This window comes from Ursus americanus, chromosome 10 (genome assembly GCF_024610735.1).
Source record: "Ursus americanus isolate L20-20 chromosome 10, mUrsAme1.1.p, whole genome shotgun sequence".
NCBI classification, from domain to species: domain Eukaryota; kingdom Metazoa; phylum Chordata; class Mammalia; order Carnivora; family Ursidae; genus Ursus; species Ursus americanus.
This window is the reverse complement of record NC_142136.1, coordinates 28,430,572-28,455,588: the sequence shown is the minus strand read 5'-3', so window position 1 is coordinate 28,455,588 and position 25,017 is coordinate 28,430,572.

Sequence of the window (25,017 nt, the reverse complement as noted above, 5' to 3'; positions counted from 1 at the left end):
TCTAGCCCTCACTCGCAAATTAATTAATTAATTAAATCTTTAAAAAAAAAAACCCCAAGAAGTCAGCCAACTGAAACAAGACCACCATGGTTAGCCTAAAGATTGCCTGTGCCTGCAGACCGAGGCTTGTCTCCATGCTTAACCTACAGCCTCATCTGCTTCGCATTTGGATTTCATGCCTTTCATGACACCGAGAGGGTCCCCTGTCTTACATACACATGGCCCATCACCTACCCCTAAATCCAGCCTCCCTGATCTTTATGACAACCGCTTCTGCCACCATCACCCCTGCTCCCCACTCCACTCCACAGTAGTCTGATTCTGCTTCTATCTTCAGCAACTCCTTCACCTTATTTTGACAAATTCAATTAAAATGTGTGCATGTGATTTCCTGAAATATCTAAAGTAATTTTACTTAAGGCTTTAAATAAGATTAAATTAATTTAAAGATATATCTATTGGGTTAAAAAGCAGATCTGTATTAAGTCTCTTCTTTTTAATTTCAATGAAAGCACTTAAAAATTTATGACACTTAAATTTTACTTTTGTTAACTATAAAAGACGCTCTTTAAATTACTTGTTTTGAAATCAAACTTGATTTTTTAAAAAAGCTAGAAAATTTATCTTAAACTATTTTTTTGCCTTCCAGTTTTAAGGAAGGTTAGCACATTATTTCTGAGAATATTCCTGAAAACAACAACAATACCATGTTTTAGTGGCTTGAAAACATGTCTACAAATTCTTTACACTCCTTTCAGAAGGTAGAACTTTGAGTGTGAGCTAGGCTTTTGTGACTTCTTTGGTATGTGGTTTAAAAACACGTGACATAAATTTTCCATCTTAACCACTTTTATGTGTACAATTCAATCGTGTAATGTATATTCACATTCATACTGTGAAACAGATATCCAGAATTTTTTCATCTTGCAAATTAAAACTCCCTGTGTGTTAAACAACTTCCTTTTTCTTCCTTCCCCAGACCTTGGTAACCACCATTCTATTTCCTGTTTCTATGTATTTGACTGTCTTAGATGCCTCACATGGGTGGAATAATGAAGCCTTTTTGTGACTGGCTTATTATACTTAACATAATGCCCTCACTATTTATCTCTGGTGTAGTTTGTAATAGGATTTCCTTCCTTTTTAAAGCTGAAAAATGTCCCATCCCCTGTATATACCACATTTGCTTATCCATTTATCAATTGATGGACATTTCACCTTTTGGCTAATATGAACATGGGTGTGCAAATATCTCAAGACCTTGCCTTCAATTCTTCAAGATATATACCTAGGTATATAAAGCCCTGGTTTTCTAAAGAATCCATGCTTGGAGAGATGTGGAAGGCTTCCTAGAGGAATTAGCAATTCAGTTCTGAGGGGAATCAAGGATATTTAAGCTTTGCCTTTTTCATCCCAAATCATAGTGTTCTCTAAGAACCTTCTGAGTTTCACTGTCTTCAACTTTTCAAAGTTGGAGTGCTGAGGGGTTTGGTCTTCAGACCTCTTCTCTTTCTCATCTGCATTCATTCTCTTGGAGATCTCATTTACTCATTCTCTTTAAATATCATCTAAATATTAAAATCTCTTAAATTCATCTCTCTTTCCTGAACTCCATACTTGTATACCCAGCTGCTTCCTTGGCATCACCACTTGCATAGCCAGTAATCCTCTCAAAATCTTAACATGTCCCAAACTGAGATCCTCACATGCCTTGCCCCCCATTTTAACCACCTCAGTAAATGATTTCCATTCATCCAGGGGCTCAGGTCAAAAATACTGGAATCATCCTTGGCTTCTCTCTCACACCTGGTCTATTAGACCTCCTGTCAGCTCTACCTTCACTATTTATCCCAAATCTGATCAATTCTCACCACTTCCACTGCTACCACGAGTCCAAGCATGATCACATCATCTCCCATCTGGACTGTTGCAGTAGAATCTCACTCAAAGTAAAAGTAAGTCCTTAACACAGCCTATGATTTCCTATATAATCTCAAATCTCCTCCCCATTACCTCTCCAGCCAACTCTCCTACAGGGACTGTTGTGTTTGGGGCTATATACCTACTGGAGACAACAGCGCCTGGCACACGGTACGTGTGCGATTAATATTTATTGGTGAGGGGCCTGATCTCCTTTCCCACTCACATTACAGACAATATCCTCTTGCTGGTCCTCTGTCCCCTGCCAGTCATGCTTAGAACCTTGCTCTCTCAAGAATCTCTCTTTTCATCTACATTCTCTCCCTTCCAGCGATCCTGTGACCCTGACTCTATTCAAGCTTTCCCGTCCCATTGTAAACAAGCAAGTAAATAAAAATCTTTCTCCCAGTTACCCTTTTAAGCAATCGTTCTCTCCTCACCTTTCAGCCACTGCCAAACCACCAGTAGGTAATTTTTAAGGAGGAAAGAAATCTATATCCCAAGCCCCTACTTCCTGCTCAATTATTGTTCCTTGCTGCCTGGCTCCTGTCATCATCATGCTATGAAAATTACTTTCCAAGGGTCACCATGATGTGCCAAATCCAATAGCCTTTTTCACAGTTCTTAACCTTCTGTTTTTCCCTGGAGAACTGGATGTTACTTTCAGTGATCTCGACTGTCTCAAATGTCTAAAAAAATAAATTTCAAAAATGATTCGTTAACCTTCAACTTTCATTTTATAAACCAAAGAACGCCACAGAAATGCTTTAAGAGATCATCCTTCTTTGGCTTCTCTGGAGCATCTCTGTTTTCTTTCTAGCCTTCTGACCATCTCTCCTTTGTATTCTCTGGATCCCTCTTATTGTTGATGTTGTTGTTTTCCTAAATACCGATGTTGCCCAAGCGTCTGTTCTTGGCCTTTGTAGTTTCTCTGTACGTCGTTCCTTCTTTTTTTTTTTCTTTTTCTTTTTTTTTTTTTTATTTGACAGAGAGACAGCCAGCGAGAGAGGGAACACAAGCAGGGGGAGTGGGAGAGGAAGAAGCAGGCTCATAGTGGAGGAGCCTGATGTGGGGCTCGATCCCAAAATGCCGGGATTACGCCCTGAGCCTAAGGCAGACGCTTAACCACTGTGCCACGTGGTGCCCCACGTCGTTCCTTCTTAACCATACACTCCAGGATTCTGCTTTCAGATCTGACCAACTTCCCAAACTTCTTGCACACATTTCTAGTTCCTCCAATCTCTCTCTCCCTGGACATTCCACTGGTACTTCAAAGTCAAATATTTCCAAAGCCAATTTCATTCTTTTTCCACAAACCTGGTCTCTTTTGATGTGTCTTAATCTCAGGATTAGCACTGATTCCTTCCTGCTTGCACATCTGGGGCCAGCATTGTCTATTCTACCTTTATTGTGTTGCTCACAATTGCTACCCTCTCTCCATCCACTCTGCCACTACTAGACTTCTGATTTCTACTATGTCTTTCTAATCGTGTAAGTCTCATCTTGAATCTCTCCTTCTCTCAACTCATTTTGCACACTCTTATCAGATTAATCTTCCTTAAACCAAGGTCTGGTCTTAGCAATGCCTGCTTAAAACCCATTTTTGACATCGCATTGCCCACAGATCCAAGCTTATCTGCTGGCATTCAGGATCAGAATGTGGACTTCATAAGGGGAAACAGTTATTGGGAAAAAAGCTGTTTTGTTGGTGTCTGGGAATAGATCTAGAACTCGTATCCTCCAAACAGCAGGCTACTTGCTGAGCTCCTATTCGCTCTATAACTCTCTTGATGATACGGGAACCTCATTTCTTTTAGGTCACGTAAGGCATTTATCCCCATCTTCCTAAGAACTCCCAGCGTCACTCAGATGCCAGTTTCCAGTTCTCTGGTCTGTTTGGAGTTTCATGAGGCAGCATTAGTGTCCCCATAGGACCTGGCAGGCTCATTGGAAGGCCCTTAATTTTCTCTTCATCAGAAGATTATCTTCTGAGTGTCCCCTTTTATTTTGGTCAGGCGGACAGAAAGTCATCCTGTGTTTACATGGACTTTCAACCATCCCCTTACAAACTTGGTTCAAAAGACAAGCTCTCGTGGGGTCTGGAAAGTAAACAGTGATTTCTCAATCATGCCATCCGACAACTTATTAAGCAAGGCTTCTAGTGACCTTTAATGGTCAATGTCTGTGACTGTGATTCACGAGCAGCATGTCATCAGCTCTACCAACTCACTATGGTCTCTTTAAATTGTCAAAGTTCCCAAATTAATCACCTTAACACAACTTTCCACTGATATTTCTGTTGTCAAAGTATGTGGGTTCGACATAAAACAAAAATCGCATTAATTTCTACCAACTTTCAGGAAAAGTTGGAACGTGTGTGTGTGTGGAAGGGAGGGATTGGAGGAGAAGAGTAGGTAGGTAGAAAATTGGGAAAAGAGAGGATAAAGTTCACTACTTTAGGATTTACAAAATACCCAACAGTGGGAAAAGTTTCTATATCACATAATGGGATATAGGGTCTTGGCCTCCCAGAAACATCTATTCTGATAAAAAGAAGGCAAACAAAAATAGAATATACAAATAGAGATTTCAGTCTCTTTATGACTTTGCCCTGAACGGCTGCACTGAAAGACAAGCAATGAGATTAGTGCGTACCAGCGCGGGCAGGGGAGCTCGCGGGGCCGGCACAGAAAACACGGGACGCGCGTGAGGACGAGAGCAATAACATCTTTGGCTTTCCTTCACTTTTGCAACCAACAAAGAAAGGCAGACTCACAGTCAAAGCACAAAGCCAACAATTCTTTTGCAGTATTCTAAAAGAGGAAAGATCTCCTGGTTCATGTTTTGAGTTACCTTCCTGCCTCTCCTGGTGAGAATATGGACAGTCTCGATAGATTTATGTAGATCCTGTCAGCAAATACTTACTGGTGGTTCTGACAAAGAGTCCTTTCTTTTTTTTTAAGAGAAAAAGATTTTATTTATTTGTTTATTTGAGAGAGAGAGAGAGAACGTGAGCAGGGGTGGGGGAAGGAGCAGAGGGAGAGGGACAAGCAGACTCTGTGCTGAGCATGGAGCCCGTTGAGGAGCCCAATCCCATGACCCCAAGATCATGACCTGAGATGAAACCAAGAGTTAGTCAGACACTCAACCAACTGAGCCACCCAGGCACTCTAACTCCCTTCTTGACCAAACTTTAGTCAGGCTCCTCTGAGCCCTTTTCTTGACCAGGCCTCGACCTTGGTCCCCATCCTTACTGGGCCTGCATAGCCCAAGTTTTAGCAAAAATCCTGCTAACTCAGTTTAACAAGAATATCTAACCTTTGATAACTGACTACCCTTGAGATCTAATCAAATTCTTTGTCCCCCACCCTCGATATCTGATCACCCTGGTCTGCCTTCAGTAAGAATCCTGTGAAGTGGGTTTATAAGAATTTCCCTACCACTTGATGTCACCTCTTTTCATCTACTGAACCCCGTCACTCTGCTCATTGGCTATAAATCCCCATTTGTTCTTGCTGTATTCAGAAGTGAGCCCTGTGCTATACTGAGGTCTCCTTCCCTTACTGTAGCAGTTCTTGAATAAGATCTGTTCTTACCTCTTTCAAGTATTATCAGCTCTGGTTCTCTTTAACGGTCTCCACTTCTGTGGCATAGCCCCCCACTGTGCTTGCAATTATTTCACGTTTATGAGATTTACCAAAAAAGTCTCTAATCGAAATTAATTATGGCCCACTTTCATTTTGGAAACAAAAATATGCCAGAGAAGTCCATGAAGAGACTGACACAAAATTGCATGGATGCTTTGAGTTTTGGGATCGGTGGCTTGTGTGATAAGAATATAAAGCCTTGAAGCTGAACACATATATGAAACGGAGCAGTTTCTTATCTCCTCTGTTAAAAAGAATATCTGAGCATCCTGAGTAGGGTTTGGCTGTCACTGGATTTGCCTTCATGGAATGAGGGAGCAAGAAGGAAAGGCTGGGAAGTTGGACCGGGAAACAGACCCCATCTTATCCACAGGACTTGTATGATGGATTTTACAGCAGGGAGAAAATGAATGGTCTCAATATAGGAGGCTCTATAGCTCCTTTTACATCTGAGGCTAGAAAAGCTGCTGCCTCCACATTTTCGACTCCTTTTCCTCAGCATAATGTGAGGTACAAGGTCAGGGGACACACTTGCGGCCTCTAATGGCCGGATAATGGACCACAATAAAAGTTATGTGTCCCCAGCTGAAGGTGAAGACATATAATGGTTGACAAGATCCATTATCTAACTATTAGAACCTAGAGGAAAAGGAGACAATTATTAAATCAAAGAAAAAATCTTTTCACTTATTCAGGAAAAAAGATTTTTGCCTATGTCTTGTGTATTTTTCTACCAGTTCCATCTTTACCTCCAAATAATCGTACTGGTAGTAACCAGAGCTAATGTTTACTGAGCACTTGCAATATGCTAATTGCCTCGGTAGAGATCTGTGGAATCAGACTCCGTAGTTTCAAACCCTTGCTTGCTGAACGGAGTAGCCCTTGCTCAAGTAACCCTTGCTCACTTGGAGGAAGTTAAGCCTTCCCTGTCTCAGTTTTCTGATATGTAAAATGATGATAATATTAGTACATTTATCATATGACCACCAAGTACGTTAGGTATCTAATAAATGCTAGGTATTATTAATGTTGTTGCTGTAATATTGTCATTGTTGGCATGACTCTATGGTATTTTTATTATTTATAAATCTTATCAGCCCTATTTGATAAATTAAGAAATATAAGGATAAAGTGAGCTATTAAATCTGGAGATCTGTTAACAGATTTTCTAGGGTTCGTCGACCCCTTGAAAGACACTGAACAAGATTTCATGTACATGCATTTTGGTAGGTGGTTTTCGACAAAAGAGCTCTTGACCCTCAAAATTCTAAGAATCCCTGAGAAATGAAATTTCAGGTTATCACTTCACCTATCAAGTGATGTAGAGTGATCCTAAGGCAAACATATTTTAAAATCATTTCCTTTCCTGTGAATTGTCTTTTTAGGGCTTATGGGAAATCAGATAAGAAAATCAATCACAGATACATATTGTGTCTGCTGAGTGCCAAAATAGGCTCCTGCATGCCACAACAGGACCGGCTGTTTCTCGTCTCTTTCTTGAGACAGATCCCCTCTTCCAAGACAACATTTCTGAGACAAAACCAATTCAATTACTAAGGTGGGAAGCAGTAGTGTTAGTGTCTCGGTAATTGTTCTTTAGCAATCAATAAATGCACCTTTAGCCATTTCATTTGGCCTTTTGGGATCCCTGGAATTTGAGTTGAGATTCCTGTGAACATAATGGCATCATGATACCAGTATCCACCTTTTTCATATTGCACTTGAAAAAGCATCTATTCCAACCCTCTTTTTTTCCCTTTGGATATAACTATTGTCTGCACAGGGTTAGTCCCTGCTCAGCTAATGCGGGACTGACGGAGCTACTAAAATGCTTAAAGTAGATTTGTGGGCCCCCCAAAATTCTAAAATTATTGTTATGATAATTTTAAAAATAAATATTGCTCATTTTTAGGTATAAGAATTATAACACAGAGGTTAAGAGCACTTATCCTAAGATGACTTACAAGGGTTTAAATCACAGTTCTGTCATGACCAGCTGGGTAACCATGGACAAATTAATCTACCTCTCTCTCTGTTTCAGCTTTCTTATCTGTAAAGTGGGGGTATTTGTGGTATTTATCTCATAAGATTGTTGTATGAGGACTGAGTTTGTTAACATATGCAGAAACAGTGTAGTGGTGCCTGGAATATAAGGGCTATACGTATCAGCTAGTAATGTATCGTTAGTATGTAATTCATCTCTTAGGGATTCAGAAGAAAATGTCGGAACGCCAGTTGTATTTTAACCTGCTAAATCACCTTTAAATTTACGCAAATAATTAACTCTTCGAGTTCCTTTTTTTTTTCTTTACCTGTATGCGGAAAGGATCCCCAAGGTCATGATGCTGTGTGAAATCGGGAGTGTTCTAGCTCTTTGTAAATTGTTGGGGCCTGGACCTTTGTCAAGTGTAAACATTGATTCCAATACATCTACAAAATTGGCTGTGCTTTTTGAAAGCATTTTATGGTTAATTCTAAGTAACTAGGGAAGCACAATGCTTAATACAGAACCTAGGAGAATTTTTAGACCTCATCTATGCATGTGTTATATAGGCAGAAAATGTGGCAAATAGATTTTTCTTAGAGTTTCCTAGTTAATCCTAGTTAAGACTCTCTTTAGCTTCAAGTGTTTTTAGTTTTTTGTTTGTTTATTTGGTTTTGGCTTTTGAATGAAGCAGAATTCTGGTTCAAGTAAAAAACTGACCCTATATTGACTTCTTCACATTTGGAGAAGCTGAGGGGAGGTGATTGAATATTAATGAATTTTTGTTTCACAGCATTTCTTTTTCAAAATTCTAGGCTTTTTTGCTTGCTTTAAAACATTTTTGACCAAATTTTCACTGTTTTAATTTTGAAGCATTATAACAGATGATTCTCACATTAGCTTAATTACTCATTTTTCATCCTTATTTGCCAGGAATTGAAGATTTACAGAATCAATGTGTGTGGACATGTGCTCGCTCAAGCCTTTTCTATTTCTGTCATTTGTCATAATGAGCTGGAAATGCTTTCCTAACCTCACTGAAGAACCTTACTCTATTCAGGATCTCTGGAACCACTGAAAAGACACAGTGGTTGTTGATACCTCCACTTTAACTGTTAGGAAAAGGAATCCAGAAGCTGCCATTTGTTTTCATACCTCTACCAGTCATCTCTTGCTGCATAACAAAGTGCCCTAACACTTAGTGGCTTAAAGTAACTCTGCTATATTATTCCTCAATGTTCTATAGGTTGACCACGTGATTCCTCTGCTGGTGTCACCCGGGCTGATATATTTGGTTGCCATCAGCTGATGGGTCAACTAGGGTTGAGCTCAGCTGGGATTGCTGGGTGGCTAGGCCATTCTCTCCATGTGGCCATTTATTCCCTAATCCTCTATGTGGTGGTCCTGGGCAGCATTGCAATGGAGCAAAATGCAAGCTATGGAGGCCTTGGTTCCTGAGCTCACACAATACTCTTTCCACTTTATTCCATGGCTCAAAGTGTGCCACTAATAAGACCAGCCCAGATGTAAGGGTTGGGAAAACAGATTCTACCTCTTTATGGGAGAAATTGCAAGGATCATATGGCCATATTTAATCTATCGAAATGTCTAGGTGTTTATGTTTTAGCCAGTGTTTCTCTATTAGACCTTGAACAGAAACTTCTGTCTGTGAACTTTTGTCATTGGCACTGGAGAAAACCAGTAGCAAGAGCCAATGATATTCCAATCGATAGACAATACCCATTCATTCTTATGTGGGGTCATCCCATGGTGTTTCATTATTTCACAAATATTAATTAGGTATCTATTCTACTAGGTACTAGTACTATGCCAAGACTGTTGATCACAAGATTGCTGATTCTCATCCTGAATTCAGCTGTGCCTTTTGGGAAAATATGTGTGTCATATTTTGGGGAGTTTATAGAAAATCAACATCATCAGTGATAAACAATATTAAGCAAATACTGTGTGCCAAAATATGCTAAGTCTGAGAATTCTCAAATAATATAAGGCATGACTCCTGATTGCAAGTTTAAATTGTAGCTCAACAAAATAGTCCTAACCTAGCAATAAATAATGATTAACTTTTTCAATTATTTAACACTTTTATTGAATATCCCCTATATACCTAGGTTCTATGTTAAGCACTGTGAATGCCAAAACAAGTCTGACTGAGACCGTGGCCATAGTAGTAGTAAGGGGAAGCAGAATGTAAACAAATTTTTAAAATTATTATAAGCGAGTAAAACATTAATAAAAGTAAAGAAGAAATTAATAATACAAATGCTCTGACAGAAGATTAAACAAGAAATACAGGAAGTGTATAGCTTTCTGGGGATTGAGGATGAGGCTCTCCTTCAAAGAAGAAATGAGGTTTGAGCTAAGTTTTGAGAAGTGCACAAATGGTCTTTAGACTGACCAGTAAGGGCCATGAGGTCCAGGAAGATGAAGAGGCATAACTAAAGGGATGTGGAACGTGGAAACCATGGGAAACGCTGAACCTTCAATTCACTTGTGAGATCAGATGAGATCAACCACACTCAGAGTTGGCATGGCTATAGACAGGATCTTCAATTTGTTCAGCGTGGCTGAAACCCAAATTCTGGATGAGATGGAGGAGGAGAGCAAGGAAGAAAGGGAAAAAAAGAAACAGTAGGAAATGAACAGAAATGACCCAGGACTCAGTCATGGAGGACCTTAAAGTTTGGATTTTCTCCTATAGGTAATGGGATTCTATTGAAGAATTTTAATCCTGAACAGGATCCTTAAGAGATCTTGTTAAGGATGGTAGGATCAAACTAGTATTTGGAGAAGATCATTATGGCCTCAACATGAAAGATGAACTGGCTACAGTGAGGCTGGGGACAGAGTAGTTAGGTTATTGCACTGCTCTAAATAAGCTATTATAAGGACAAAGGCAGTGGCAGAAAGACGAGAGAGAAAGATGATTCATACCTTCAACAGACATGTATTGGGTGTCTACTAGGTGCTGGGGGTTATGACAAGTGCTGGGAATATTGTAGTGTAGAACTGACCTTGCAACTATACTAAAAGACCACCCAGAGATAGATACAAAAAATCTTCAAGAGATTCAAGTAAAAAGACCTGATTCCTAGCTGAGTGTAGGAGTGCGGGAAAGGGACGATCCAGAAATCCCAAGAGGTATGAAACATAGTACCTTGATGAACAGCTATTGGGCGATTTAAACAGTAGGTACTAGCAAATCAAGAAAGAAGTATGTTCTTTTATAGGTAAGCAATGAAATGAGATGAAATGAAATTGAAATGAAATGAAATGAAATGAAATGAAATGAAAGAGAAAACATGAAGTTCCAAAGGAAATTTTGTTTTCCAGAAGCATCAGTTTTAGTTGTATTTATGTATTGTCATCAGTTTTCAAAGATGACACTATGAACAAGACTGTAGATATGTGTGTACATGTGTGGCATTAGGTCTGACAGAATATTCCACTGCTTTTCGTCTAGTCTGTCCTTCACAAAGTCAGCCATATCTTCCTATGTGTGGTTTAATTGAACTTGACCCTAAGATCTGATGAATCCAATTCCCTGTGGCTCAATAATTGGGCCCCATGTGTGATATGAGCAGGTTGCACAGGGCATCCCACAGCTGCTGCTTATGTGGACGGATTAAATTAGAACTTCCAAGTACACTGCCTGCTCCTGATTTCATCATGACCATAAAGATATACTTTCAGCTAAATTTCTACCTAGAAAGCCAACAATAGGAAAGCAATCAATAATGGTAGCTCTCTCCCTCTCTGTTTACATGTTCATATCATCAACTAAAAACTATTACACCCTGATGACGACCCATTATTATATTCTGGGTATCTATTTCATCTATTTTTAGCACAAATATCTAATTCCTGGCACAATGATAAACACATTGCATATGACTGATACTCAATGTTTGACATTAATCTTACTCTTAGCTTTTCATTAGGTCAATCAGAAAACCTTTATAGAGTTCTTATTCTGTGCTCAGCAGTATAGGACTTGGAAAAACAATTTTGAGGAGGATAAGACATCATCCCTCACCGTAAAAAGAAGAGATATATAAGTGAGCAAATACTTGGCACATATCATCCATCCATTCATTCATTCATTGAGTACCTGCTGTGTTCAGGGCTGGAAGAACACAGAAATCAATAGCAGTACTCTGCTCGTTACAGCTGGATGCGCCCTGAAGTGGCTATGAGCGCTGTGTTGGGCCCTTCACCGACGCTGGCGTGTGTAAGTCTTCCAGGAGCTCTGTAGGGCAGGCACGGTGTCATTACTCCTACTGCAGGAGGAACTACGGGCTGAAAAGACTCACAAAAGGCCACACAAATACTAGGACTGAGTCGGTGTTAGGTCTTCATAAGTCCAAACCCGAGGGCTTTCCAAACATAGGACCTTAGGATACTATGTTAAGTTATAATAGAAATAGTAAAAACATTATTTTCTCTTAATGTTGCCCCTCCTCTCTTTATAGCTAAATTGCTTGAAAATAGAGCTCATATTGTCGAATTATTTACCTCCCATTTGCTTTCCAGCCACACTAACGGCTCGATGTTTGAAGCACCACCAACACACATATATACCAAATATATTGGCCCCGGGGCAATAAAATTATCATCTTTCTTCCCTAACAAGTGCTCTCATAGTTTGAGTGAAATACACTCTTTTTAGTTCTCATTTCACTTAACAGTAAGGAGTTAGTACAGTGTATTAAAAAATCTGTGTGCTTGAGTTTCAGACTTCTCTCAGTTTAAATTCCAGCAGAGCTTGGATTTATGGCTGTCTCGAGCCTATGCCAGTGACTTAGGCTCCCTAAGTTTATTCATATATAAAAAACAAGAATGATAATATCTACCATTCAGGAATATCATAAGATTGTAATCTGTTTTAATATGACAGCAAAATATCCTCTACATTTTGAGAACTCCATACATTTAATTATTATTTATCATTATCACCATCATCATTATCATTATCAAAATCCCTACTACATTTGATAAAGTCTACAACCTCCTCTTTAAATTCTTTCCTCACTAGGATTTATCTGGGACATTTCTTTCTGTACATTTCTGTTCCATTGTTGTCCCTCTTCTCCCGCAGCTCCTATGTTAAATTCTCAAAGTCCTCCACTGGTCTCTTCTAGGCCCACTTCTCTTCTTATTCTAAATATTTATGATGAGCCATGTCCAGCCTTCTTGTAGTTACAGTATTCCTCCAATCTGTGAATCCCAGACTTTTCTTCTGAACCCAAGACCCATGTGTCTGAGTCTCTGCTACGCATCTCCAAGGCAATGTGCTATGAGTAACTCAAACTCAGCAGGCCTAAAATGGAATTAGAAATAACTCCTCGCTGTCCTCCCCAAAATTATTTCTCTCCTGTGTTCTTTATCATCAGTGAAAGGTTTCACCACCTACCCAGCTACTAAGACCGGAAGTCTGGGCATCATCCTTGGTCCCAGGCCCCAGTCCAACTGGAACAAAATACCTTTCAACGAGGCTTCCTGCCTCCAGGGAGACAACACCTCCTACAGTTCATCCTACTTCTTTTTTTTTTAATGTTTTTTTATTATATTATGTTAGTCACCATACAGTACATACCTGGTTTCTGATGTAAGTTCGATGATTCATTAGTTGCGTATAACACCCAGTGCACCATGCAATACATGCCCTCCTTACTACCCATCCTACTTCTTAATGCCAAAATCACCTTTCTAAAATGTCCATGGCACACTTCCATTTGTCTGGAATACAGGTAATATGATGCGAAGTGAAGAGCACGTGGTACAGGCAACACAGGAGCCTCATAAATTCAAGCAGAATTAGGCAGTAAAATGCCCACCTGTGCCCCAAGAGTCACAATGTCCTGCCTCCCACCCTGTCCCTTTCATAATCCCTGAATTTGATGGATTCTGCTCCTGGGCTTAGGCTATGTTTTATGACATAGTTGACTTTAAGAAAGAGATTATCCAGGTGGGCCTGACTTAACCCCATGAGCTTTTAAAAAGCAGAGCTTTCTCTGAATGGCTGCAGAAGAAGTGGGAGATTCAGAGCATAAGAAGGATTTTATGTGTTGTTGCCGCTTGAAGATGGAGGGGCGTATCAAAGAATGGGAATAAAATTGTGAGATATTTAAAGCGTACAATGCGATGATTTGGTTTGCCTATACATTGGAAAAGGATCTCCCCCCAGTAAGTTAATTGACACATTCAACACCTCACGTATTTGCTTTGCCCGCTTGCCCGCTTGCCTGCCTGCCTGCCTTCCTTCCTTCCTTCCTTCTTTTTTTTTTTTTTTTTTTTTTTGGTGACTATATTTAAGTTCTACTCTAAGCAAATTTCAATTCTATAATACAGTGTTATCAACTGTAGTTTTACCTTAGATCCTCAGACCTTATTCATTTTATAACTGAAAGTTCGTGCACTCCTGTTTCTCCCCCTCCCACCCTCGCCCAGCCCCTGGCAGCCATTTGTCTATTCTGTTTCTATAAGCTCAACTTTTTCTTGTTTGGATTCCACGCGTACATGATACTACAGGCAGTACTTGTCTTTCCGTCTGTCTTATTTCCCTTAGCCATCCAGGTTCATCCATGTGGTCACAAATGACAAGATTTTCTTCTTTTTTTAGCTGAATAATATTCCATATGGGCTGTGTGTGTGTGTGTGTGTGTACATTTTCTTGACCCATTCATCTGTCAATGGACACTTAGGTTGTTTCCATACCTTAGTTATTGTGAATAATGTTGCAATGGACATGAGAGTATAATATCTCTTTCAGACAGTGATTTCATTTCTTTCAGGTAAATACTCAGAAGTGGGTTTGCTGGATCATAGGGTAGTCCTTTTTTTTTTTTTTTTTTGAGGAACCTCCATACTGTTTCCATAGGAGCTGTACCAATTTACTTCCCACCAACCGTGCATGAGGATTCCTTTTCTCCACATTCTCCTTAGCATTTGTCATCTCGTCTCTACTTCACCCTAATTCTTTTGATACTTAATGTAAATATTTTTTCTTAGCATATTTTAATTCTTGTATATTGCCTTTATTATTGTTAACTTAGTAGGTTTAAAAAATTGATATACGTAAGACTCTCTGGCTGTTTACTTTTGCAATTTAACATTTCTCTCCTGATAATCTTTTCTAGTTTTCTATAGTCTTGTGGTGTGCAGAACTCTCACCTGACACATTTAGGACTGGTGGTTGGTTTATGAATTAGAAAAGTTTGTTAAAGTAGGAAGTCATAAAATCTCATATAAAGTACTGCATGTAGTGTAATTCATCCTTCTTGGGCATAGGGCCTATTCCTGTGTTTAAAATGGGTCTGCTGATGAGAACTTCTCTAGTCTTGCCTACACCACCCACACAAGACACGTCCACTTCCCTGTTGGGTTCTTGAAAGCAGCTGGAGATTTAAAGGTGATCTGAGTATAGACTCATTCCAGAGTTTTCTGACGTTTTTCCCAAACATTTTCTCATCCACCCCTAATCTGAATATTTGTTCATAAAGAATTCAGTTTGGGGGCACTTGGGTGGCCCAGTTGGTTAAGCATCCAACTCTTAACCTCAGCTCAGGTCTTAATCTTAGGGTCGTGAGTTCAAGCCCCAACTTGGGCTCCATGGTGGGTGTGGAACCTACTTAAAAAAGAAAAAGAATTCGATTTGGTTTTCATAGAAACAATTCTCTGCCTTTGTTCACACACATTTTATTGATTTGTGTAGTATTTAAGTAATGGATAAGTTATGTGTTAGCTTGACAAGTGCACCACATTAATAGATCTGGGAACAAACCACCTGACGGTTGGAAAGCTTGTCCCACAGCTAGTCAGTGCGGCAGGGTGCAGGCCGAGAGACTAGCTTGCCGGACTGAGCATTCAGCACGCAGGCGCGGCCAGTCAGGACATTTTACAATGGAAGGGGGAGTATGGATTAACCCACTGAGATGAATAAGTGAAGACAGTGAAGAGGGCTTCTATATTATAACCTCTGGGACCTTGGTCAGGCCACTGCATCCTCATGCTTCCCTCTGTTCATCTGTAAAATGAAAACTACATTAAAACCTACTGTAATGGGTTTTTGTAACAAATAAGCAACATATGGAAAATTCTTAAAAACACGTATGGCACGCAATAAACATTCAAAACTTAAAAGGAAAAAAGTTAAAAAATAGAATAAAAAATAAATGCTACTGTTTATATCGGTTTGAAATTATGTCACAATGTATTTTGTTGTTACTATTATCATTATTGTTGCTGTCATTATTATGTGAGGAGAGCTAAAGTTTATTGAATACATACTCTAGCACCAGGAGAAGGACTTTATGTGCATGATTTCATCTCATAACTTGACCAAGATCACCCAGATACTAAGTAGTGGAGCCGAGAAAGAAATCCAACCATTTTGATTCCAGAATTTCTGCTACTTATTCGTTCATTTATAGTATTCCTTTCAAAAAGGAAATCTTTTTCCAAAAGGAATTTAAAATTTGGCTTGCAAGGGTACATTGAACACAGTAAGATTACATACATTAGAAACAAATTTATGCTACCAATAAAAACTGGCCCTTTTAATACCTTTAAATATATTTGTGTGTGAAGTTTCTTCCTTAATGACAATCCCCGAATCGAGTGGCCACAAAAATGTCTACTTTACAATCAGAAAGCATAATATTTAACATTACACAAAAATGCTTGAAATTCACAGATGTTATATTTATACATAGGCCAAATTTACTATTTGCTCTCATATGCCAGTAGCTGTGATGAAGGTAAACGATTCTATTAATGTAAGTGGCTGTAAGAATGAAATATAAACCCAAATCAAAAATTTAGTTTCTCAATGTACTTATTTTTCCTACTCTAGAGATTAATGAGAGGAAGTTCTATCTCTTATATGATTGACCTGACCCTTTACCCGGTGATGCCTCTATGTTTTATACCTGCCTGTAGATACCACCAGTCTGGGCACTAAGTCAATGTGGAAATTAAACTGGCAATCCAGACCCCATTGATTTATGAGGTTGCATTTCTTCTTTACATTTCATAATATTGTCAAGCAATCATAAATTAAACATAAAATCAATTTAAATTAAGAGTTAAGGGGCAGTAGCCCTCAGGTAGATGTTCAAAGGTTTATTAGTTTTATGAAATATATAAAAAAATACTAAACTTTATACTCATGTTATTATTATTTAATATTTCTTACACACTAACAAAGTACCATCAATTCCTGTTGAGTCAAGGCCCAATTACCCAGTTTTTGAATTATGTGGGCTGCCCAATTCTACAATTAAACCTTTGGTCATTTATTTCATTCTAAATTTTGGCTTTTCAAGGGGAAAAAATGTTGGAAGAAAAATCATATTATTGTATTTTGGAAGCTCTATTAAAACTTAGACATAACCCGCACACTGGGAAATTATTCGTTTGCAGTTATTCAGGCTTTAAAAGTCATATCTTTGGGCAACACTGAATAATGAAAGAATGTTTGCAAGATAATATAAGAAAGACTATGGGCAACATGTCTATACTTATTTTATTTGCATTATATAGTCATTAATTTATTCAATGTATATTTGGTGTACTTCTGATATATGAATAACATTAAGAATATAGAAAAGAAAAAGCAGACACGGATGGGACTGCCTTCATGAAGCCCATATTCTAGTGAGAGAAACAAACATTAAACAATGAATGATTCAAGATTAAACAGAAGGTCTTCACAGTGCTTATCTGTGTGCTAGCCACTGTTGTAAATATTCTCTGTGTATTAGTTCCTCTCACTTCCCTACCAACCTAGTAAGGTTCGTATAGCTGTCATGTCCGTTTGAAGATCTGGAAACTGAGGCACAGGGAAGGCACATACTTGTCCAAGTCCAGCAACCAGGATGTGATGACCCCAGGCTGGCTGGTGTCAAGGTGTAGGTACTGAGCCCCTTGGTTACGTCTGTCTAGGGGGATGCGTGTGAACGGGGATGAACTCGCTGCTGTGAAGGGACACCTGCTGTACGAGAGCTCAAGGAAGATCTTCACAAGAGAATTACAACTGGAGTGAGACCTAAAGGCTGAGTGACAATGACCTAGGCATTGATGCAGGCAGGAGAGGGTACGCTGACTCAGGTCGCCAGACCCGACTATGGAAAGGAGTTGAAACAGGAAGCGCAGGAGGCATTAGAGGAACTGAGAAATCCAGGGTGGCTGAAGTCCATGCAGTCAGGGACGTGGGTCAGCAGAGCTGGAGGAAAGCCCGGAAAAATCTCTCTGGGTCTGGCTGCCTCTGATTTCATTATCTGTATATTTAGACTCTCTTTACATCGGTGGATCTCAACCTTGGCTGCAATCAGAATCACCTGGGGGGCTTTTAAACACCTCATCCCAGACCCACTCTATCAGAATCTCTGCAAGAGGGACCCGGGCATCACTAGCTCCCGAAGCCCCCAGGCGTTTCCACTGGACAGCCAAGGTTGAGAACCTCTGTGTGTCAGAACATCATCAGACTGTGTCTAAATTAGTTGAAGCCTCTAGAACCAAAAATGCAAACAATATTGTTGTGATAATCAAGTGCAGGTTTGAGTCTTGAGTATGGGTTATTTGCTGAGGTGAAGTGGAGGAATATCTGAGGGCACGAACACGAGCTGCATACAGCCTCAAGCAAGGAAAGGTTTGCTGCTCAACTGTGGCCGCTGGGAGTAGAGCACACATCCTCTGGCTGTGCTGACCTTGTCAGAAACGTCCTCACCCCGCAGGCTGAGGGTGAGAAAACAAGCCAAAATCTGAGGATGAAGATGTCATTGGTGGAGGGACCTTTCTTCACCACAGTGCCCCACTCACCCCCTTCAGGCCAAGGAGTATAGATATGGGGGTTGGGATGGAATCAGAGCAAGTTCTTGAGGTTAACCTGAAAGTGTATGTCCTAAGACATCATAGAAAAGAAAAGAACAAGGAGGGATGGTGACCCATCAACAACTTGCCTGGAGGGACAGTCCAGTGGCAGTGGCTGGGTCTGTGGAAGATGTGAGGCTCCCATCCCAAATCTTCAGGAAACATTTGGGACAGCACCAAATTAAGATGTTCAACATTGTAAGAACTGAAAAGATTATGATGCCCTCCCCAAAATAAATAAAATGTTTATTTTCCAACATAACACAAAATTTAAGGGTATGCTGGAAGTATTTGACTGCAAGACTATGGATATTTATTAAAGCTGAATTCTTTCTTTTCTTCCTCTTTTCCTTCCCCCTCTCCATCCCTTGTCCATCCCCTTGCCTCTCCTCCTCCCTCTTCCTCTTCTTCCACCCCCATCATCATCTTCTTCCTCTTCTCCTTCTTCCTCTTCTCCTTCTTCCTCTTCTTCTTCCTCTTCTCCTTCTCTTTCTTCTTCTTCTCCTCCTCTTTTTCTCCCTCTCTCTGTCACTTTGTAATTCAATAGCAGAATAGAGGCTCTTAAGCTAAGGGCAGGATTACGTATGTTTTGTGTGTTTTGCTTGAATGAATTAAAGAAGGACAAAAATGGGTATTGAGATATCAATATGGAGGCTGGTTTTCTGGAGGCCAGGTGAGAAGTGAGTAGAGTAGAGTGCTTGGAGTAGACCTAACAACAGAAGAGGACGAAGGGGAAAGAGAGTGAAGTTTGGCCATAAGCGTTAGAGACAGTAAAGTAAAAGAGACGATGACAGATATATGGTAAGAGACGTGGGCATAGAGACAAAGGAAATAACCATAATCTTACCAACTACAACCAGTGCTCTTATTTTGCCTCTGAAAGCGATCATTACTTGTTCATATTTTATAGTGGGTGACTAATCATGGAGTGATGGAATACACATGTAATAACACACCTAATTATGTATAGAAAATAGGCTGGAAAAAATACTTCCAGCTGGTGATATGACTAACTCTGAGTGGGTGGTATCACTGGGTAATTCTAAGAATAAAAATGCTGAGCATCCTTGAGTTCTGTTCCAGGCAAATTCTGGGCCCTTTGCTTACATTATCCATTTAACCCTTTCCAGGGTATGGGCATGTTCCTTGGAGTTGATAAATTAAAAATAACATTGACTAAACTATTAAAAAAAAACAGTGAAATTACTATACTATTGAGGCAAACTAGAATTACAACCGAATTGAATTCAGACATGAAGAGTATAATCGTGACAACAGTTGCTGAATGTTCCTGTGTCAAGCACTGTGCTAAGTGTTTTACTAGTACTAACTCATTCAATTCTCACAGCAATGTTTGAAGATGGATACTATAATTATCTCTATTTTATAAGTGAAAAGCAAGCATGTCTTACATTAAGGATGTTTTCCCTAGTCTGATTCCAGAGACTCCAAAATTTAGGAGAATAGACAGAATTTCATGCTTCAGAGCTAGAGCCCTATTCTCCATCAGGGAGATATTCAAGGAGTCTGGATTTTTTTTAAAAATGGAAGGACAAGGGCACCTGGGTGGCCCAGTCGGTTAAACATCTGACTCTTGGCTTCCGCTCAGGTCATGATCTCAGGGTCCTGAGATCGAGCCCCGCATCAGGCTCTGCGCTCAGTTCAGGGTCTGCTTGAGATTCTCTCCCTCTCCCTCCCACTCTGCCCCATGCCCCTAAAATAAATAAGTAAATACAATCTTTTAAAAAATGAAAGGACCAGACTGCACTCTAATCTCTTAAATAGTTAGCGGCTTGTTTTTATAGAGGAGGTCCAAATCCAGTGTGATGCTCTATACAGCTGGGTTTTAAACATTTTACTAACTGCAATCAAAGAAGGAAAAGTCAATAAATACATTTGATTGTGGGGATTCCTAAGATATTTTCACTGAAAGCAGAATATAGTCATTTTAAAGTAATTTTTTTAATTTTCTTATTAACTTCTTAATTTTAATTGTAGTATATGGTTAATTTACGGTGTTATATTAGGTACGGGTGTCCAATATAGTGACTCAACAATTCTATACACCACCCAGTGCTCATGATGACAGATGTGCTCCTTAGTCCCCCTCACCTATCTCACCCATCCCACCCGCACTCCTCTCTGGTAACCGTTGGTTTGTTCTCTGTAGTTAAGTGTCTGTCTGTTGGTTTATCTCTCTTTTTCCACTTTGTTCATTTGTTTTGTTTCTTAAATTCCCCATATGAGTGAAATCTTATGGTATTTGTCTTTCTCTGACCTATTTCGCTTAGCATTATGCTCTCTCATTCCATCCATGTCATTGCAAATGGCAAGATTTCATTCTTTTTCAATGGTTGAATACTATTCCAGTGGGGTGTGTGTGTGTGTGTGTGTGTGTGTGTGTGTACACCACATCTTTATCCATACATGTATCAGTGGACACTTGGGCTGCTTCCACAGTTTGGCTATTGCAAATAATACTGCAGTAAACGAAGGGGTGCAGATATCCTTTCAGATTAGTTTTTTTGTATTTCTCGGGTGAATACCTAGTAGGGCGATTACTGGATCATAGGGTAGTTCTATTTTTAATTGTTCTGAGGAACCTCTATACTGTTTTCTACCATGGTTGCAACAGTTTGCATTCCCACCAACAGTTTCTGACAGGTGTGAGGTGTTGTCTCATTGTGGTTTTCATTTGCATTTCCCTGATGATGAGCGATTGAGCACCTTTTCATGTGTGTGTTGGCCATTTGGACGTCTTCTTTGGAGAAATGTGTGTTCATGTCTTCTGTCCATTTTTGAATTGAATTATTTGGGTTTTTTTGGTGTTGAGTTGGATAAGTGCCTTATATATTTTGGATATTAACCCTTTTTCAGATATGTCATTTGCAACTATCTTCTCCCGTTCAGTAGGTTGTCTTTTAGTTTTGTTGATTATTTCCTTTGCTGTGCAGAAGCTTTTTATTTTGATGTAGTCCCAAGTGTATTTTTGCTTTTATTCCGCTTACCCCAGGAGACACATGTAGAAAAATGTCACTATGGCCAATGTCAGCGAAATTACTGCTTGTGCTCTCTTCTAGGATATTTATGGTGTCAGGTCTCACATTTAGGTCTTTAATCCATTTTGAGTTTGTCTTTATGTTTGGTGTAAGAACATGGTCCAGCTTCATTCTTTTGTGTGCAGCTGTCCACCTTTCCCAACACCATTTGTTGTAGAAGAGATTGCTTTTTTCCCATTGCATATTCTCATCTCTTTTGTTGAAGATTAATTGACCATATAATCATGGATTTGTTTCTGGGCTTTCTATCCTGTTCCACTGATCTATATGTCTATTTTCAGGCCAGTGCCATACTGTTTTGATTACTTTAAAATAGTAATTTTTATCACTCATCCTCCAACTCTACTAGTCTCCCACGCATTGTAATTGAATCTCAGGAGACTAAATTTCAAATAGAACAAAAGACCACACGTTGAGAAAGAGGAAAAGTGGGCTGTTTATAAAAGGAATGTTAATGTAAATCTACCTGACCTTAAACACTCAGAGGTTAAAGTTAAGGAACTCAAATGCTCCCCTGGGCTTTCCATATTTTTAGAGCCCAATATATGTGATCAGCGATATGTACCTAAGAATTTTATCATGATTATAAACCCGCTTCAAATGTGCTTTTGCTGTAGTTCTTTGCAAATGCATCTTTGACCAAAGTGATTTTGTTCATTATTTCAGCTAGAAAAAAAAAATTATATTCCCAAAAGGAAGACTATATGCTCCTACCTCTTGCTCCTGTATACCCAAAATGTAGCACTTCTTTTCTGACACATTACGAGTCTCAAAACGATAAAGTTGCAATGCCCAATTCTTGAATTAACACACTTATTTCAAGTAATTCATCACCAAGCAAAGAAGTAGTTTTCAAACTTTTTAGTAGTTTCATTTCCTCTTGACTTAATTCCAGGACCTATAAAAAGGAAAATAAATTATGTTTTCTTCTTTGTAATTGTGTTTGCTTTTCAAAATTAGACATGTGCAAGCATCCAAATTCCAAGCATACCCCTCCTCTCGCCCTGCTCTGGGACGACCATTTTGAACACTGCTGAAGCAATGAGTACTGCTCCAAAGCAGAAAGAATGAGCCTATACAAAATTTAATTTAAAAATGCCAAAGAAGGCATGTGTCTCTCCAGTTTTAAAGTTGCATTACAGGGCATCTGGCAGTCAGACTTGCTCCTTAGAAAGCCCACTGTATTAAAGTGTGACTGCTTTCCTTAGGGTTAAGCAAGTGTTGAGAAGTGCTTTTAACAGAATTTTTGAACAAATGGATTTTTGTTGGGAAATTTAATAAATTTTGAAGCATATCAGAAAAACTCTGGGAAAGAACTTCATCAAAAATCCATGGGCGGGACGCCTGGGTGGCTTAGTCTTTAGGCGCCTGCTTTCAGCTCAGGTCATGATCCCTAAGAAATGGTCCTGGGATCAAGCTCCACGTCAGGCTCCCCAATCTGCTTGGCAGGGAGCCTGCTTCTCCCTCTCCAGCAACCTGTGCTTGTTTCCCTCTCTCACTATCTCTCTCTGTCAAATAAATAAGTAAAATCTTAAAAAAAAAAAAAAATCCATGGGTATTGCCTTGTTAGAGCTCCATGGTACAGACAGAACAAAGTGAACAAGAAAATGTTCAAGCAGTATTTTCTTTACCGCTAGCCAATGCTTAGCTTTCATTTCTGAACAAGGATGTAATTCATGTCATAATTGCGCTTTGTTATATAAGTTTTTGTCTCTAGGGCCACTGTATTGTTTATTAAACTTAGAGACCATGTATCATTCTTTTTTTCTTTTTTCTTTTCTTTTATTTTGTATAATATTTTTGTATTATGTTATGTTACCTAGAAATCCTAGTAATGAAAGGTGTCATACCACCATTTAAGCAAAAGGCAACTAACCAACCACATAAACCAGTCCAGTTGAGTGTATAGCAATTAACTGGTGGTTTGTGTCTGTGACTCATGTGTTTCTAATGATTTGGTCCTGGACATGAAGGTATGGGGGGAAATAGCTAGCCCAACCTCTTCATTTTGCATTATGAAAAGAAGCTAAGTGATTTGCAGTGATAGGCAGATTACCAAGATTTTTCACCTCACTAGTGGACAAATCCTACGTAATCCCCAGGACTGTGAATATGATGGATTTTACTTTCATGATTAGGCTATATTATATGGCTCAGTGGGCCTTAAATTAGAGAGACTGTCGGGGTGGGTGTGACCTAATCACGTCAGCCCTTTAAAAGCAGAGTTTTCTTGCAAAAAAGGAAGTCGGAAATTTGAAGGAGAAGGATTCAGTGAGCTACTGCTGGCTGGAAGAGGGAGGGAGCCATGTGGTAAGGGATGTGGGCAGCCTCTAGTCAAGCGGGGCAGGGGCTGGGGTGTGGGGCAGGGGTAGGGGCGTGGGTTAGCCCGCTACTGACTCCATCAAGGAAACGGGAACCTCCATCTTACAGCTAAAAGGGAATGTATTCTGCCTACAACCAGTGAGCTTGGAAGAGAACCCTGAGCCCTGGAGGAGCACTGTGGCCCTCGCCGCCATCTTGATTTCAGCAGAGAATCCAGGTCTACCGTCCTTGGACTTCCACCTGCCGCCCTCCGAAACTGTAAGCTCATAAGTCGGTGTTGCTTTAAACTGCTGGGTTTGTGGTATTTTGTTACCTAGCAATGGAGAAATAATAGGTTGTCTAAGATTCAACTGTTAACGAACGACAGCCCAAGGCCTCCTGAGACTCAGGAGTCTTTTGCCTCCTGTGGGAGACAATGCTGATCAGGAGAGACTTTGATTCAAGAATGAATTTGGTCAACCAGCACTAAGGCATATAACCAAGGTGTAGCTGCCCCTTGGGTTAGAAAGAGCCACATTACTATTTCCTCAACCCTGTTTGAGATTGGTCAAAATTTAATTCTGAATAAAAAACTATTTCGGAGGATATGGAATATCTCTTCCATCAAATTACATGACTAGAAATAAGAAAAGAAGCTCCTCCAACATCCCAGAGCTCTCTAATTTGATGGTATTAGTTAGACACTAAGAAGGGGCACTTAGGAATCAGAGTATAAACTCTACACACCATCTTTTAAAAGCATTATCACCCTATTAAGACTTAGGAAAGAATTTTGTCAAGTGCAAAATTTCCCATTCCGTTGTATGGAATTGCTCTGCAGAGCAAAAGTTATGATTTCAAATTCAAAATAAACCCAAGGCCATTAGCCATTCAAATAGTTAGAGAAGTTCTCTCACTTTCTCTTCTTCCTGAAACCAAATTAGAAATTGCTTGCTCTAAGGGGAAAAGGACTCGCCAAGTACTTGTATCTTTCTCAGTGTATATGAGGCCTGGATTCAGCATGCATTGATTTCCAGTATCAATTAGTAACGATTCCATCCATCAGACAGTGAAAAATCTACCACAGGCACTGTAACTGTGGTGACTTTGCTGATGTGGGGAATAGTGGCGTCGTCTTTGCTGTGGTGTGCCATCTCTATTAGACTTTGTAAACTGCAGCAGTTGAAATCTTTAACCAGCCATTACTAATAAG